This window comes from Giraffa tippelskirchi, chromosome 8 (genome assembly GCF_054371585.1).
Source record: "Giraffa tippelskirchi isolate mGirTip1 chromosome 8, T2T-mGirTip1v1.2.pri, whole genome shotgun sequence".
NCBI lineage: Eukaryota > Metazoa > Chordata > Mammalia > Artiodactyla > Giraffidae > Giraffa > Giraffa tippelskirchi.
Window position 1 is genome coordinate 94,720,884 of NC_137282.1, and position 14,569 is coordinate 94,735,452.

The 14,569-nt window shown below is 41.7% G+C and overlaps 1 protein-coding gene across 1 annotated transcript in view; it reads right to left on the minus strand.

Annotated features, from left to right (window-relative positions):
- Positions 1 to 14,569, minus strand: part of ESM1 (endothelial cell specific molecule 1) — a 55,815-nt gene that overhangs the window by 18,440 nt on the left and 22,806 nt on the right. The window lies entirely within an intron of this gene.

Below are 14,569 nucleotides of genomic sequence, written 5' to 3' on the forward strand. Positions count from 1 at the left end.
AAAAATTTTTGTTTTTAATCTTGACCTATATACAACACTAGTATTTACAGTGGAGTGTTTCTCATCACAGAAAACAAAAATGACCAGATTGTAGGCAAATGTGTCCACAGTTGCTAACAAATGTGGCCTGAGACGTCTCCCCCATCCACCTGTTCCCCCTCTTTTCTGCATCCATCAAAACACTTCACCCCTCACAGTCAAACTCTCAGGGATGGTGCCCCTCCCTGCTGAGCTCCTCTGGGCCAGAATGGAACCCTCACCCAATTTGGCATACCTGCTCTCCAACACAATTCTTTTTATATGCATACATAAAGAATTGTATTTGGAGATCAGATACATTTAGGCTACCAGGGAAGAACTTAAATATAAAGAGTTGGATACAACTCAGAGACTGAACACACATACACATGTATTTATTGATCTGATGGCATAGGGTCTTAGTTGCAGCACTCAGGATGTATGACCTTCATTGCAGCAGGCAGGATCTTCAGTTGTGACATGTGAACTCTTAGTAACGGTATGTGGGATCCAGTTCCCTGTCCAGTGATCTAACCCGGGCCCCCTGCTTTGGGAGCTTGGAGTCTTCGCCACTGGACCACCAGGAAAGTCACCTGGGCACAATTCTTGATGTGCAGGGAGCCCACCAGTTCGGATGAGCCAGCACAATTTTACAGCTGTTGTCGTGATCGTGACAATGCTTCCCTCAGGTACTGCACATCCGAGGGGCTCAAAAAATGACATAGGCTCTAAAAAGAAATACACAAACTTTAGGGACAGTCTCACACACACACCAACCCAGTGACAGTGACTGAGACAGCCATCTCCATCCTCCAGGTTCCTCCCACCCTGCCGAGGTTTCAGGCAGCTGTGGCTGCAGGTATGCTGGTCCATCTCACCCTCCTCTAAAGTTAAACACTAGAAACAGCTCTGGCATTGCATCATGAGCACATTAGTGGGAGAGAGTTTATAGGATCACTCTCTGCCCTGTGCCTTCTGTCCCCTCCATTCCCTCCTGTGCCAAGCCTACTACTCTGGTGACTCCTCGCTTCACTGTTAGAAATTAAAGGGAAGTGGAAGCAGTAGATTTATTTCACCATATAAAGCAGTGGCTAAAAACATGCGCTTTGGTGTCAAATCACTTGAATTTGGACTTCCCTTATAGCTAAGTTGGTAAAAGAATACCTATGGCTGATTCATGTTGAGGTTTGACAGAAAACAAAATTCTGTAAAGCAATTATCCTTCAATTAAAAAATAAATATTTAAAAAAAAAAAAAAAAACAAAGAAAGAATCTGTCTACAATGCAGGAGACCCGGGTTCAATCTCTGGGTCTGGAAGATCCCCTGGAGAAGGAAATGGCAACCCACTCCAGTATTCTGGCCTGGAGAATCCCATGGACAGAGGAGCCTGCGGGCTATAGTTCACAGGGTCGTAAGAGTCAGACACTACTTAGCGACTAAACCACCACCACTTGAATTTAAATCCTGAGTACACAACTTTTTCACAGTAAAAACTGGAGCATTGCATTTAAATCTCTAAGCCTTGACTTTCCCAGGTGCAAACACATGTGAGAATACCTACTTCCTAGGGTTAAACTGACACACCCAGCCAGCACACAGTAAGCAGTGAGCTCTCAAAATATGTTGAGGCCTTGGGCTGGGCCTCCACCAGATGGCCCCTCCATGACCCCAAGATTTCTGGTCTCTCTGGAGCATCCAAGAGGATGTAAACAGTGGGAAAAGAAGGGACAGAGAAGATCCCAGCAAGTTACAGAAGCTCAGGTTGTGTCTCCAACCACTAAACCCTTTGATTCTTTTTACTTATTGGGATGGGAAATATGAATGATGCTTGATTTATACAATAAAAGGTCAATTTAAACCCAAATTGTTAAAGTGGTTTATTTTTATGGACACAATTTCATGCATGTGTAAGGAATCTTCAGCACTGGTCCAGTGCTCTGGGGGATCTGCAAAATCTACCCTCGAGGCTGAAAGTCAAGACAGCCAGGAGTGGGCCTTATTTATAACAGTCCAACAGTTTCCAGGGCAGTGAAACCACAACAAGACTTGGTATAGGATGACTCACAGGGACTCACAGGATCAGAGAAGTCACAGAGGATCAAAGAACGGATGAGTCTTCCAGCTCACTGCCCCTCTGAAACCAAATGGTGCATTTTGCAGGGCTCACTATAATCTGTTCCAAGTAATTTTCAGGGATTGAGTCTAGAGGAAGAGTTAGCAGGAGATTTTGTTGCTATAGCCACTTGGATCTCTGACAAAGTGGACTTCAGTGGAACAATAAAAAGCTGATTTCTCACAATACCCACCTCCAAACAAAATGAATGGAAGTTGAAACTGTACTGATGCGGAAGGGATTAAAGACATAACTGAACAACTTGCAAAGCAATCAGAAATAAATACGGACATAACTGAGCAACTTGCAATGCACCGCAAATAAATATTACTAATTTATTCAAGGACACTTATGTAGTCATTTTGTACAGGACATATCTATTTTGCTTTTCTGGTTGAATTCTTTGTCCCACCAGCCACCAGGTGAGGTGTCACAGTAATGTCACACTTGCTAGATGTAGATGAAGTGGGCAACATTCAGGATGAGGCCCACTTTGCAAAACCACATAGATGAGTACTGCACAGTCATCTTGGCCTCATGACATGACAGAATTAAAGGAAATTTTGGCTGGAGAGTTGGGGAACTGGGGGAACTCTCCAAATTTCCTGTGGAAACCTTGGTGCCACCCATACCACTCTATTGGTTCCTGCCTCTGTTTCTTGTAAACAAAGACAGCTGGCAAAGCTGTACACACACACCTGATCTGACAGAGCAGAGTTCACTGGGGAGGTGGGAACGGTCTAGAGCTGCGCACCGAGAGCCAAACAGAGTTAGACTTTTGGCCCCATGATTAGGAGGCCCCAGCTCTTTACCTAATGTAATCAGAGACTGGATGCAAGAGTGACATGGCATGTCAATACCTTAGCTCTCTCCTACCAGCTGGGCATTCACACTGGGGGAGAGGCCAGTCTTTCCTGGCATGATGGGGGCTTTGGGCTTTGGAATACCACAAGCTAGCTGCAGAACTCCCCTCCCAGCATTCGTGATTGAGGAAGAACTAAACCATTTCCTGGCACAGTTAGAGGCTGACTGGGGCTGATTGCCATAAGCACTGGGGCACTAGGTTTCCATGGAGAGAGGCCACCTCTTTCCTGGGGAGGCCAGGCTGCTCACCTCTAACAAATGATCTCTTACCTCTAACAGGTGTATGCTACTTTATTCAGCACGTGCCTACTATGCATGCTGCTCACCCGGGCCCTGTCTATGGCCAAAGAAAGAATTTGGAGTTTCCCTTAAGAGTTCAAAGGACAGATTTCTGGGTACTATGTGGCTTTTTCTTCCAAGGAGCAAGCATCTTTTAATTTCATGGCTGCAGTCACCATTTGCAGTGATTTTGGAGCCCAAGAAAATAAAGTCTCTCACTGTTTCCATTGTTTCCCCATCTATTTGCCATGAAGTGATGGGACAAGATGCCGTGATCTTAGTTTTCTGAATGTTGGCTGTTAAGCCAGCTTTTTCACTCTCCTCTTTCACTTTCATCAAGAGGCTCTTTAGTTCCTCTTTGCTTTCTGCCATAAGGGTGGTGTCATCTGCATATCTGAGGTTATTGATATTTCTCCCGGCAATCTTGATTCCAGCTGGTGCTTCATCCAGCCCAGCATTTCACATGATGTACTCTGCAAATAAGTTAAATAAGCAGGGTGACAATATATAGCCTTGAGGTACTCCTTTCCCAATTTGGAAACAGTCCGTTGTTCCATGTCTGGTTCAAACTGTTGCTTCTTGACCTGCATCCAGGTTTCTCAGGAGGCAGGTAAGGTGGTCTTGTATAGACAGCATATTAAAAAGCAGAGACATCACTTAGCCAACAAAGATCCATCTAGTCAAAGCTATGGTTTTTCCAGCAGTCATGCATGGATGTGAGAGTTGGACCGTAAAGAAAACTGAGCACCAAAGAATTGATACTTTTGAACTACAGTGTTGGAGAAGACTCTTGAGAGTCCCTTGGACTGCCAGGAGATCAAACCAGTCCATCCTAAAGGAAATGAGTCTTGAATATTTGTTGGAACGACTGATGCTGAAGCTGAAGCTCCAATTCTTTGGCCATCTGATACAAAAAGCTGACTCATTGGAAAAGACCCTGATGCTGGGAAAGATTGAAGGCAGGAGGAGAAGGGGATGACAGAGAATGAGATGGTTGGATGGCATCACCAACTCAATGGGCATGAGTTTGAGCAAGCTCTGAGAGTTGGTGATGGACAGAGAAGCCTGGTGTGTTACAGTCCATGGGGTCATAAAGAGTCAGATACAACTGAGTGACTGAATTGAACTGATGTGGTTTTTTGGGTTTCCCAGGTGGTGCTTGTGGTAAAGAACCTGCCTGCCAAAGCAGGAGATGTAAGAACTGTGGGTTCAATCCCTGGGTTGGGAAGATGCCCTGGAGGAGGCCATGGCAACCCAGTCCAGTATTCTTGCCTGGAAAATCCCATAGACAGAAGAGCCTGGCAGGCTACAGTCCATAGGATTGCACAGAATCAAACACAACTGAAGTGACTTAGCATGAGTGGTTTGTTGCCACTCATCCCACCCACCCCAGATCCAATCTCTGCCCTTTTCCTGCCCTTTCCATCACCCAGGCTCCCTTGCCCTTTGACTTCTGGTTGGGTTTGGCCTACAGAAGACACCTACAGAGGATCACAGCAGGAGAAAGAGGCCATGGCATTTCCTCCCTCTTCCTTTCCTGCTCTGGCCTGTATCTGTGGTGGGGGCTGAATCCCACCACGCCCACAGTTCCTGTTAGGCCCCCTCTCCAGCGCTCAGCTCTTGTTGGGCTCTTAGGAGCAGCAATGGCAGCCTGCATGCCCCTGGTGGCCACCAGTCCCTTTACCCTGCCCACACTTCTGTGAGTCATCCCTTCACTGAAGTCTCTTCATTTGAATCACCTATGAAAGTATCAATAGCTCAGTCCTGTCTGACACTTTGTGACCCCAAGGACTATAGCCTACAAGGCTCCTCTGTCCCTGGGATTCTCCAGGCAAGAATACTGGAGTAGGTAGCCATTCCCTTCTCCAAGGGATCTTCCCAACCCAGGGATCAAACCCGAGTCTCCTGCACTGCAGCAGATTCTTTACCATCCGAGCCACCAGGGAAGACCCATTGAATCACCTGAGTCAGATTCTGTTTCCTGACAGGATGTGATTGAAACCGGTATCTTTCAGCAATAACATCCTGTGACACTAACACTTGTAGCCCAAGCACACATGTTGATGAAACGACATTCTGAAAGGAGTATATTATGGCACCAGAATTATGGCTTCCAACTCCGGTGGGTTATCTTCTGCCCTGTGAATAAGTAACCCTGCCTGGCTATCTCTTTACCTCAGGACTTTATAAAAGGATCTGTCTAATTATATCAAGTTTACTAAGCAGTTACCTTTAAAAACACACACATATATAAACATATATAAATACTGAAGTACTATTCCTGGTGACAGTTCAGGTCAAAACTTTGTATTCGCTAATGAACTGGATAAAACAGAAAGTTCCCATAGTAGACGTGCCTGAGCTGTCCCTTGTCTCTTACTTGCATTGTCCACATGCTGATGACCCTTCTGTGTATGTTCTGTGTTGATCTTGTTTTGTGTCCAGGACTTGATTCATGGTCTGTAAAGTGAATTTCAGCAGGGACTAATCCTTCATTGCTAAATTGCTATGGAGTCTTGGCTTTGCTCTGACACACTTGGCAAAATACAGGTTGCCTACTTCTCTTATTCCCTGTTTTCCCGTTGGGAGAGTAACCTTTATTTAATAAGTTTAAAATATAGTTCAAGATGCCAACTGTTGCCAATGGTTATTATTACTACTTTAAAACTTGAGAATGAAGAGATTTTCCCCCCAGAAAATTATTTTTAAATAAAATACAGGTTTCCCATATGTTGGCTTTTGACCCAGAGATTTTGCATCAATTTTCCCAACCCTTTCCCTCAAGAGGTTTGGCCATTTGAATGCACACAATCTTTCTCATCGTTAGTCTCTTTTCTCTCTGAATCTCTTCTGACGCCTTCACAAAACAACATTGCAAGAAAAAACCTGAAGGATGAACAGTGAGGAGTGTTCTTGATGTCTGGGAGGGAAAGCTGACAGGTCTACTAGGAAAGTTTTCCTCCTTCCCTGAACTATAAATTATTGAAAGCTTCTCAGTTGGCACTAGAGGTAAAGAATCCACCCACCTGCCCATGCAGAAGATATAAGAGACACCGGTTTGATCCCTGGATGGGGAAGATCCCCTGGAGAAAGGAATGGCAACCCACTTCAGTATTCTTGTCTGGAGAACCCCATGGACAGAGGAGCCTGGTGGGCTACAGTCCATGAGGTGGCAAAGAGTCAGGCATGACTGAAGCAACTTAGCATGCATCATCTAGAACACCTTGCCCTTTGATTTAGATCCCACAACAAGCAGCCTTGGCTTTGATTTGAGTCCGTCTCCTTGCATGCAGTCAGCTGGGGCTGCAACTTGCTGGGTTGGATCCTGTCACATTTTCGAGACTTCTAACACCATGAGACTTTCTTCTTACAGCAGGTATTTAGCAGTTAATAACACAAGGGAAGCATCACTCAGAGAAGGACCATCTTTCCTAAGAGCAGGCTACCCCACTGCCCAGTTTCCTATACCCTTAGTCCATAGTACCTGGAAATGGCTTCTGTGTGTGTGTGTGTCTGTGTCTGTGTGTGTGTTGGTGCAGTCTGTAAACCGGAAGTCCACACTGTTCCTGCATTCCTCGCCCTTTGTGTTCTTTGCTCCTTCATAGGGGTATTTAAGCAAGTAAATCGCTCTCTGATTAAAATCCGAACTTTAAAATATTTCTCTGTCCACCTCCCACACAACCTACAGAAACACATGGGGCAGAAACACACGTGCCTTAGCACTTGTGGTGTGACAGTTTTAAACATCCCCCTGGCAGCAGCAGTTCAGGAATGCCTAGCTTCTCAATTATCCAACACTATGCAAAACACAGCAACAAAAAAGTCATTCCTAGAGTAGGTGATGCCTATGTGATGTGACAAGGAATATTCTATACCACCCCTGATAGCTCATCATTAAAGATGCTTCTTCTGAATATTTAGAGGTTTTTTTTTTTAATTTAAGAAACATTAAAGAAAATGAGAATATACTATACAGTAGCAACATCTTAAAATATTCTTGAGCTATCAGGTATTTGTGGGTATTTGCTGACAATAAATCTTTGCAGATAAAGACTGTTAAGAGAAGTAGAAATTCTGAGAGTGGAAATGAAAGGGTCCCCATGGTCAATTTTACCTGCTTCAGAATGTGATCTTGGCCAGTTCTGATAATTCTGGGTTTTGTCAAATTTTGTAAAGCATAAACAGAACTAAAAAGACGTATTTTCAAACTTCATTTTGTTTATTAAGGGAGAAATGGGCAGAAGAGAATTTTGAAACATGTTCTTTCCTGTTGACACATGTTCAAAGAATGTCTGGAGGAAATACTAAATTAAAAGACAGACTGATTCAACTATTGGCATTAAATCACTTACAATGAAATATGGTTGCTATCTTGAATACAAGGGAAAAGAAAAAGAAGCTTCCCAATGTTATAATTTTGTTGATGAAGACAATGAGCCACTGAACAGCAACAAAACAATGAAAATCATAATTTAGAGTCCATTTTATGTAATTTTTATTTTATCATTGTGAGTCCCTTGGACTGCAAGGAAAATCAAACCAGTCAATGCAAAGAGCTGACTCATTGGAAAAGACACTGATGCTGGGAAAGCTTGAAGGCAAAAGGAGAAGGGGGTGGCAGAGGATGAGAAGGTTAATAGCATCACCACCTCAGTGGACATGTGTTTGAGCAAACTCCAGGAGATACTGGATGACAGAGGAGCCAGGTGTGCTGCACTCCATGGGATTGCAAAGAGTCGGACAGGACTTAGCAACTGAACAATAGCAACCAGTGTTTAGGACTCCATGCTTCTTCAGCATGGGGTCATGGGTTCAATCCCTGGTCCGGGAACTAAAATCCCATATACCGTGGGGTGCAACCAAAAACAAACAAAACACAGTCTATCTATCAACTGTAGGTGTCATACCTCCTTAACCTTCTACTGTGCAACTACCCAATCCTACATCTAACTTCCTGTTTGCTTGCTCAGAGTCTACTTGAAGGGTTCTGCTGCACAAAATCACAGGATCCCAGTGGGCTAGCCCGCCAGCTCCAAGGGTGGAGGAGCCTGGAGGGCAACAGTCAATGGGGCCTCAAAGAATCGGACACGACTGAGCAACTGAGGACAATACCTATAAGACCTTTGTCAGCAAAGTGATGTCTCTGCTTTTTATAACACTGTCTAGGTTTGTCATAGCTTTTTTTTTTTTTTTAAGAGCAAGTGTCTTTTAATTTCACGGCTGCAGTCACCATGCGCAGTGATTTTGGAGCCCAAGAAGATAAAATCTGTCACTTCTTCCACTTTTCCCCCTTCTATTTAGTGATAGGAACTGATGCCGTGATCTCAGTTTTTTGAATGTTGAGTTTTAAGCCAGCTTTTCTACTCTCTTCTTTCACCCTCAACAAGAGGCTCCTTAGTTCTTCACTTTCTGTCCTTAGAGTGATATCATCTGCATATCTGAGGTTGTTGATATTTCTCCTGGCAATCTTGATTCTAGCTTATGATTCATCCAGCCTGGTATTTCACATGTTAAATAAGCAGAGTGACAATACACAGCCTTGACGTAATCTTTTCACACAATTTTGAACCAGTCATTTGTTTCATGTCCGGTTCTAACTGTTGCTTCTTGACCTGCATATAGGTTTCTCAGGTAAGGTGGTCTGGTATTCCCATCTCTTGAAGAATTTTCAACAGTTTATTGTGATCCACACAGTCAAGGGCTTTAGTGTAGTCAATGAAGTAGAAGCAGATGTATTTCTGGAACTCCCTTGCTTTCTCTATGATCCAACAAATGTTGGCAATTTGATCTCTGGTTCCTGTGCTTTTCTAAACCCAGCTTATACATCTGGAAGTTCTCGGTTCACATACTGCTGAATCCTTAAAGCTTAAAGGATTTTGAGCATAACCTTACTAGCATGTGAAATGAGCACAACTGTATGAAAGCCCTTTTGCCACAACAAGGCTGTGATCCATGAAAGGCCCTAACCACTGGACTGCCAGGGAATACACAATAGGTGGGCCTTGTTAACATGACTATCTTGTTCAGACTGGAAAGAGATCAGACATGTCCAAAAGAAAGCTAGTAGATGTGGCTAAATTGCAAGAAGGCCAGTAATCAGAAATTCTGATGAGAATAGGAAGTAAGTGTTTTGGACTTTAGAGAAAAGTAAAGGTGAACTAAGCAAGTTGTTCATTAGAAGGAAAGAGGATTGACAAAGTTCAGGATTAAAAGAAAGAGCACAATCATTACATTGTTGTTAAAACCCATCCACTGACTTGTCAGCCAACAATGAGAATTTAATTTTAGTAGATTATGCTTTTGCTGATTTATATCTTCTCAGCTTAATGGTCTTTTTATCAGTACTTGCTATAGTTTTGCCATTAGTACATCAAACTTACTGACTTGTAAAAACATGAAATGTGCTTTATTTTTATTCTGTAATCACCAAGATTTTTTAAATATTATTTATTTTCTAGGTTGTTAGTGAGGAAATGTAACTAAAGCATTATTTTGTTTATACTTATACTGATTTATCCATCATCAAGTTCATTTATTATTACTCTTATCTTCTTTGATGGAGCTGTAAGAGCTCTTCATATATTAAAGATATCATCTTTTGGGGAAATGTTTTGTCATATGCCTTTGGATATTGCCCATGGTGGTTTTTGCTTTACCAAAGTATTTTATAGACTCTAATGTACTGGTGATTTATTTTATGCTTTCCTCTCTCAAGTCTTATTTTTAACTTATCATTTCATTTAATGTTCATAATGTTTTCTCTTTTTTTATAGAAAAATCTCTGATTCACCTGGAATTTATTTGTGATAAAGAATAGGATAGGTATTTAAGGATCAGTGGTTGTGGGGCAGGAGGGATGTGCTTGTGTGTGTGTGTGTATGCTGTTTGGTTAATCATTCACCTTTGGAAAAAGTATTTCTAACACACAGCTGTGTGAGTTTCTACTTGAATTCATTGTCAGTGAAAAATTAAGGAAAACAGAATCAATTGATTTATTGAGTTTCAGCTTGGCCACAGCATTTATTGTGTTAATGAATGAATCCCTTATTAATGAATCTGATCATCCCCACTAAAATACTTACTATTTTACCTGCTTTGACTTTATTTTATGATTTGTTTAAATAACTGAATTGCTTTCAATATGATAAGAGTACTCATTTTAACAGATCTGTTTCTATTAAAAAATATGAAATGTTCACATCTCATATCACAGCATTGGAGATGTTCAAATACAAACGGAAGTGTTTCATTGTAAGGCCTCCTTTCCTCCATTGACTGCTTCCTTCTTTCCTCTACAATATTCATTTAATTCCTTCCTTTACCTTCCTGCTTCCACATTTCTTCTGGTCTCTATCATTGAGTTCTTTTCCTGACATCTTTTGTTTGACTACATATTGACCCACTTTCTCCCTAAAGCTTCACCAGGGTCATCCAAGTCCTCCATTCCTTTGTTCAAGACCAATGTTCCTACAGGTCTGTTGCTGGAAGAGAGATCAGGGCTGCAAATCTTCCTTTGGCAGTCCTCCCTGTTGAAAAGATTTTCACACATGTTAATCTTTTAGAACAAACATTGCAGACAGTGTGAGTGATCTGCCTCAGGTCCAGTGACATCACAGGACCACCCATGTGGGACTTTCCCTCCCATAACATTTCAACTCGGTGAAAATGAACATCAAAAGCCACCCTGAAGAAGAAAAGAAAAAGAAGAGGTATCACAAAAAGGCAGCTTAAGGCCTGGAGAAAAGATTGAGATAGGACAGTGTCTGACCAGGCAGCCAGCTCCAGGTACACCAGGAAATTCCCATTTGCCAAATTCTCAAGCTGTTTTCATGTGGTTATTCCTTATGCCAAGATCCTGTACTCACCCACTGTACTGCCTATCCACTGCTGTTATTTCAGAGTTGATTTGGAGAAGAGTAAATGAGAAAGAAGTTAAAGGACTATTGTGTCCCTTAACTCAATGGTGATTAGGAAAGATATTTAACAAAGGAAGATAATTAGTATGTAACATGTTCTGATTAAAGGTTAAGGCAGAGAAATATAAAACAAATTTACTTCTATCCTACTTTCATCACCACCATCATTCCACCAAGGGGAGAGCATAGAGAAGTTCTCTAAAGTATTTCAAATGAAGTAGCTTAGGAAAAAGACAGGGCTCCACACGCTCCAACCCAGCTTACCCAGTTTCTCTGCATTGAAATTAAGGCCACAGCTCCAGGTCTGAATCAAGGGATACTTTGTTCTCTTTTGCAATTGCTCTCAAGTTCATTCATTTTAAAGAATCTCGTGGGAGGAAAGGCTGTAATCTGAAGTAGGATTTATCTTCTTGGGACCTTTGGGTATAATGTCATCATACAGCACCCCAATAGCCCTCCCTACTGCAATTTTCAAATCTGCCATAGTTTCATCATAATTGTTAGCAGATGCATTTATCAGACTAGCTAAATCATTACTGGACAGAAACCAAGGCCCAGGGGTGATGGTCATAAAGCAAGGACCCAGTAGAATTCTGCCAAATCGTGATCTTGAATGCCTGGGGCAGGGGAAAATTGGATAGCCATGGGAGTCTTGGAAACTTTGGTGGTGGAAAACTTTTTGAAGGAGGCCAAAAGGGAAGAGATGGGGAGGGCTTGAAAGAGACCTGCTTTGCAGTTGTGTCTACAGAGCAGTACTCAAACTACCCAGGGGGAAGACCAGGTGTGTTTTGGAATTTTGTTTGATGATTTGTTTGGTTTTCATTTCAATTCATTGTGACTATAAAATAGAAATATGTAGAAAAATTAAAAGTTTAAAAGGCATATAAAATGCATGCCCTAGTTTATGATTAGATTGGACAGATATTATATTGCATTTCATGAAATAAAATTAATTAGTATAGAGTCATGATAAATGGCTGTAACAACTTCTAAACTCTGACTCTCAACTTCTGTCTTCCTCTTGCCAGGGATGGATACTAAACAGGTCACAGACCAGCACAGGTCTGAGGGCCATGCTTTGAGTGACAAAGCTTTAGAGGGAGTAGCTAATGAAGTGATAAAAGCCCATTGGAGAGAACCACACGTGGCCTTTGGAGTTTCTAGATAGCTGCTCTATATGAGTCTCTCAAAACAGAAGGGTCAAGAGAGAAAAAGGGATGGAGGAAAACAAAAACCCTAAGCTCAAAATCAGCATCCCCAAGAGCAGCTAACAAGGACAGCTGAACACAACACACCGAAGGAGAAGCTCAAGGCCCCCGACCCGTGAACCAGTCCAGCACAAAGCACTGCCTCGCACTTGCTCAGCCCAGCACAGCTGCTGCAAAATCCATCCAAAGCAAACATGGCTCTCCCCGTAGCAGACTCAACAAAACAAAAACCAACACCCAGAAATAAATTAGATCTCAGAGCTCATCATGTTACACAGCCCACTGTTCTCAAATCCAGGATCCTGAATGTTATAATAAATGATACCATTGACCCACACATCGGTCTAAAGCCCAAACCAAGTAACTCTTGACTATAAACCGACATGAGTCTCAGAATTTTCCTGATCAGCTACAAGAGTTATGAGACTGTCCTCCCAATTGAATTAAACCTCACCATGTCTAATTGCAATGTATACAGCTAAATCCTTTTTCCCTTTGCACAGCCAGCTTGCCTCTTAGAGCACCTAAGCCACAGAACTTCTCAAAGCCTGGCAGGCATATGGTCAGGTTGAAAGCCACATGCAGCCTGGAGCCAGCACCTAAAGGTTTAAGAACAAACTCTGCCACCTGCTAGCTTGGTACTTTCCATCAAGTCTTTATCAACAAAACAAGACTAATATCAGCCACTTCCCTGGAAACTGAGTTGAAAATGCCTACCAATTTGTAAAAATGTATGTGGATGCTAGTCCTTGCTACACAGAAATAAGCAGCTGAGAGATGTTTTTAACCATGCCCCACTCCGCCAGAAATGAAGGAATAAAGCTTTGTCTTTTGCACAGTTCATTTATTCCTCATAGTTAAATCACTTCCACATGTCACACATGATCTTCCTTAAGTTCCCAGCATCATCGTGATAGAGTGAGGAGCTGGCATCACCGCATCCACTCCACAGCTTGCAAAAGTGGCAAAAAAATGAGGGCTCCATCGAGGCACACCAACAGTGACAGAGATGACTTGAAAAGTAACAGGAGCTTATGGCTGTTTGCTTTATTATGTTTGTGGCTTTTCTTACTCTGGCTTCTCCTTTTCTCACCCACAGGTCTATGAGACAGGAAGTCACCACTCTGCATTGGGTTTGTTCATTCTTCCTATTTACTGTGCAGGAGAGCTTTACCGTTGCTGCATCCTGATAAAGTACAAACAGGGTATTTCTCAAATTTTGTGCTCTGGTGATATATTTATTAACATACAACTTATTTTAGATCAGGCAATTGATTTGATCCAGCTTGTATGCTGTGTAACTTTGGGCAAATTACTTAACCTCTCTGAGTCAATTTCTTTAATTGTAACACAGATATAATAATTTGTCCTGCCTTCCACACAGACATAAGACATGAAAACATATAAATGATCATGTAAAGAGAATCTTAGGAAGATTTAAGACATTTATTAAGTTTAATGTAGAATATGAGAGTACAATAGTTATTAGTATTATTCCTACTGTCTTGCTAGAAAACAATTCAGTAGGAGTCTTTTGCAATCTGACAAGAATGATAGCTCTGGATTTCAATTTATTTTTGTAAAAAAATAAAAGATAAGATGCAAATATTTTATAAGAAAGAAAATAAGATTTGTTAATTAAAGGTTTATTTTGGTCAGTGTTTGTAGAACGTGCTTGGGGTCATATGTGGTGCCTGATTGGTCTGTCTGTATTCATTTGATAACATCTGCCCTACTGATCAGCACCCAGCACAGACAGAATCTCATAGAAGCTTAAGGCTAGTATCTTTTGTAGTAAAGGAGAAAGTACTATAGAAAGACTGGCAATGTATTTCATCTGTTCCTGGGGAAAATGACAATGCGCAGTCCTTGATTTTGAAAAGATATTATTATTAAGGCCCTGGATAAACACATGGTCATTTTCAATTAAAAATGAGTAAAATAGAGATTCAGAATTAAAAAATATGTTGCCAATGTTCTCCTTTAATAACATTATGAAATCTCCCAAAAATGTAACTAAAATTTAACCAAATCTGGTCACATTTAGAGAAAATGGCATGTCTAGGAATAAGCTTGCTACAAAACATATGGGTTTCTCTGGATGATATTCAGGCTTTAGCTAAGACTTATTGTAAGGCAACCATGATCTGTGCTAGTTTCCATGTCTCTC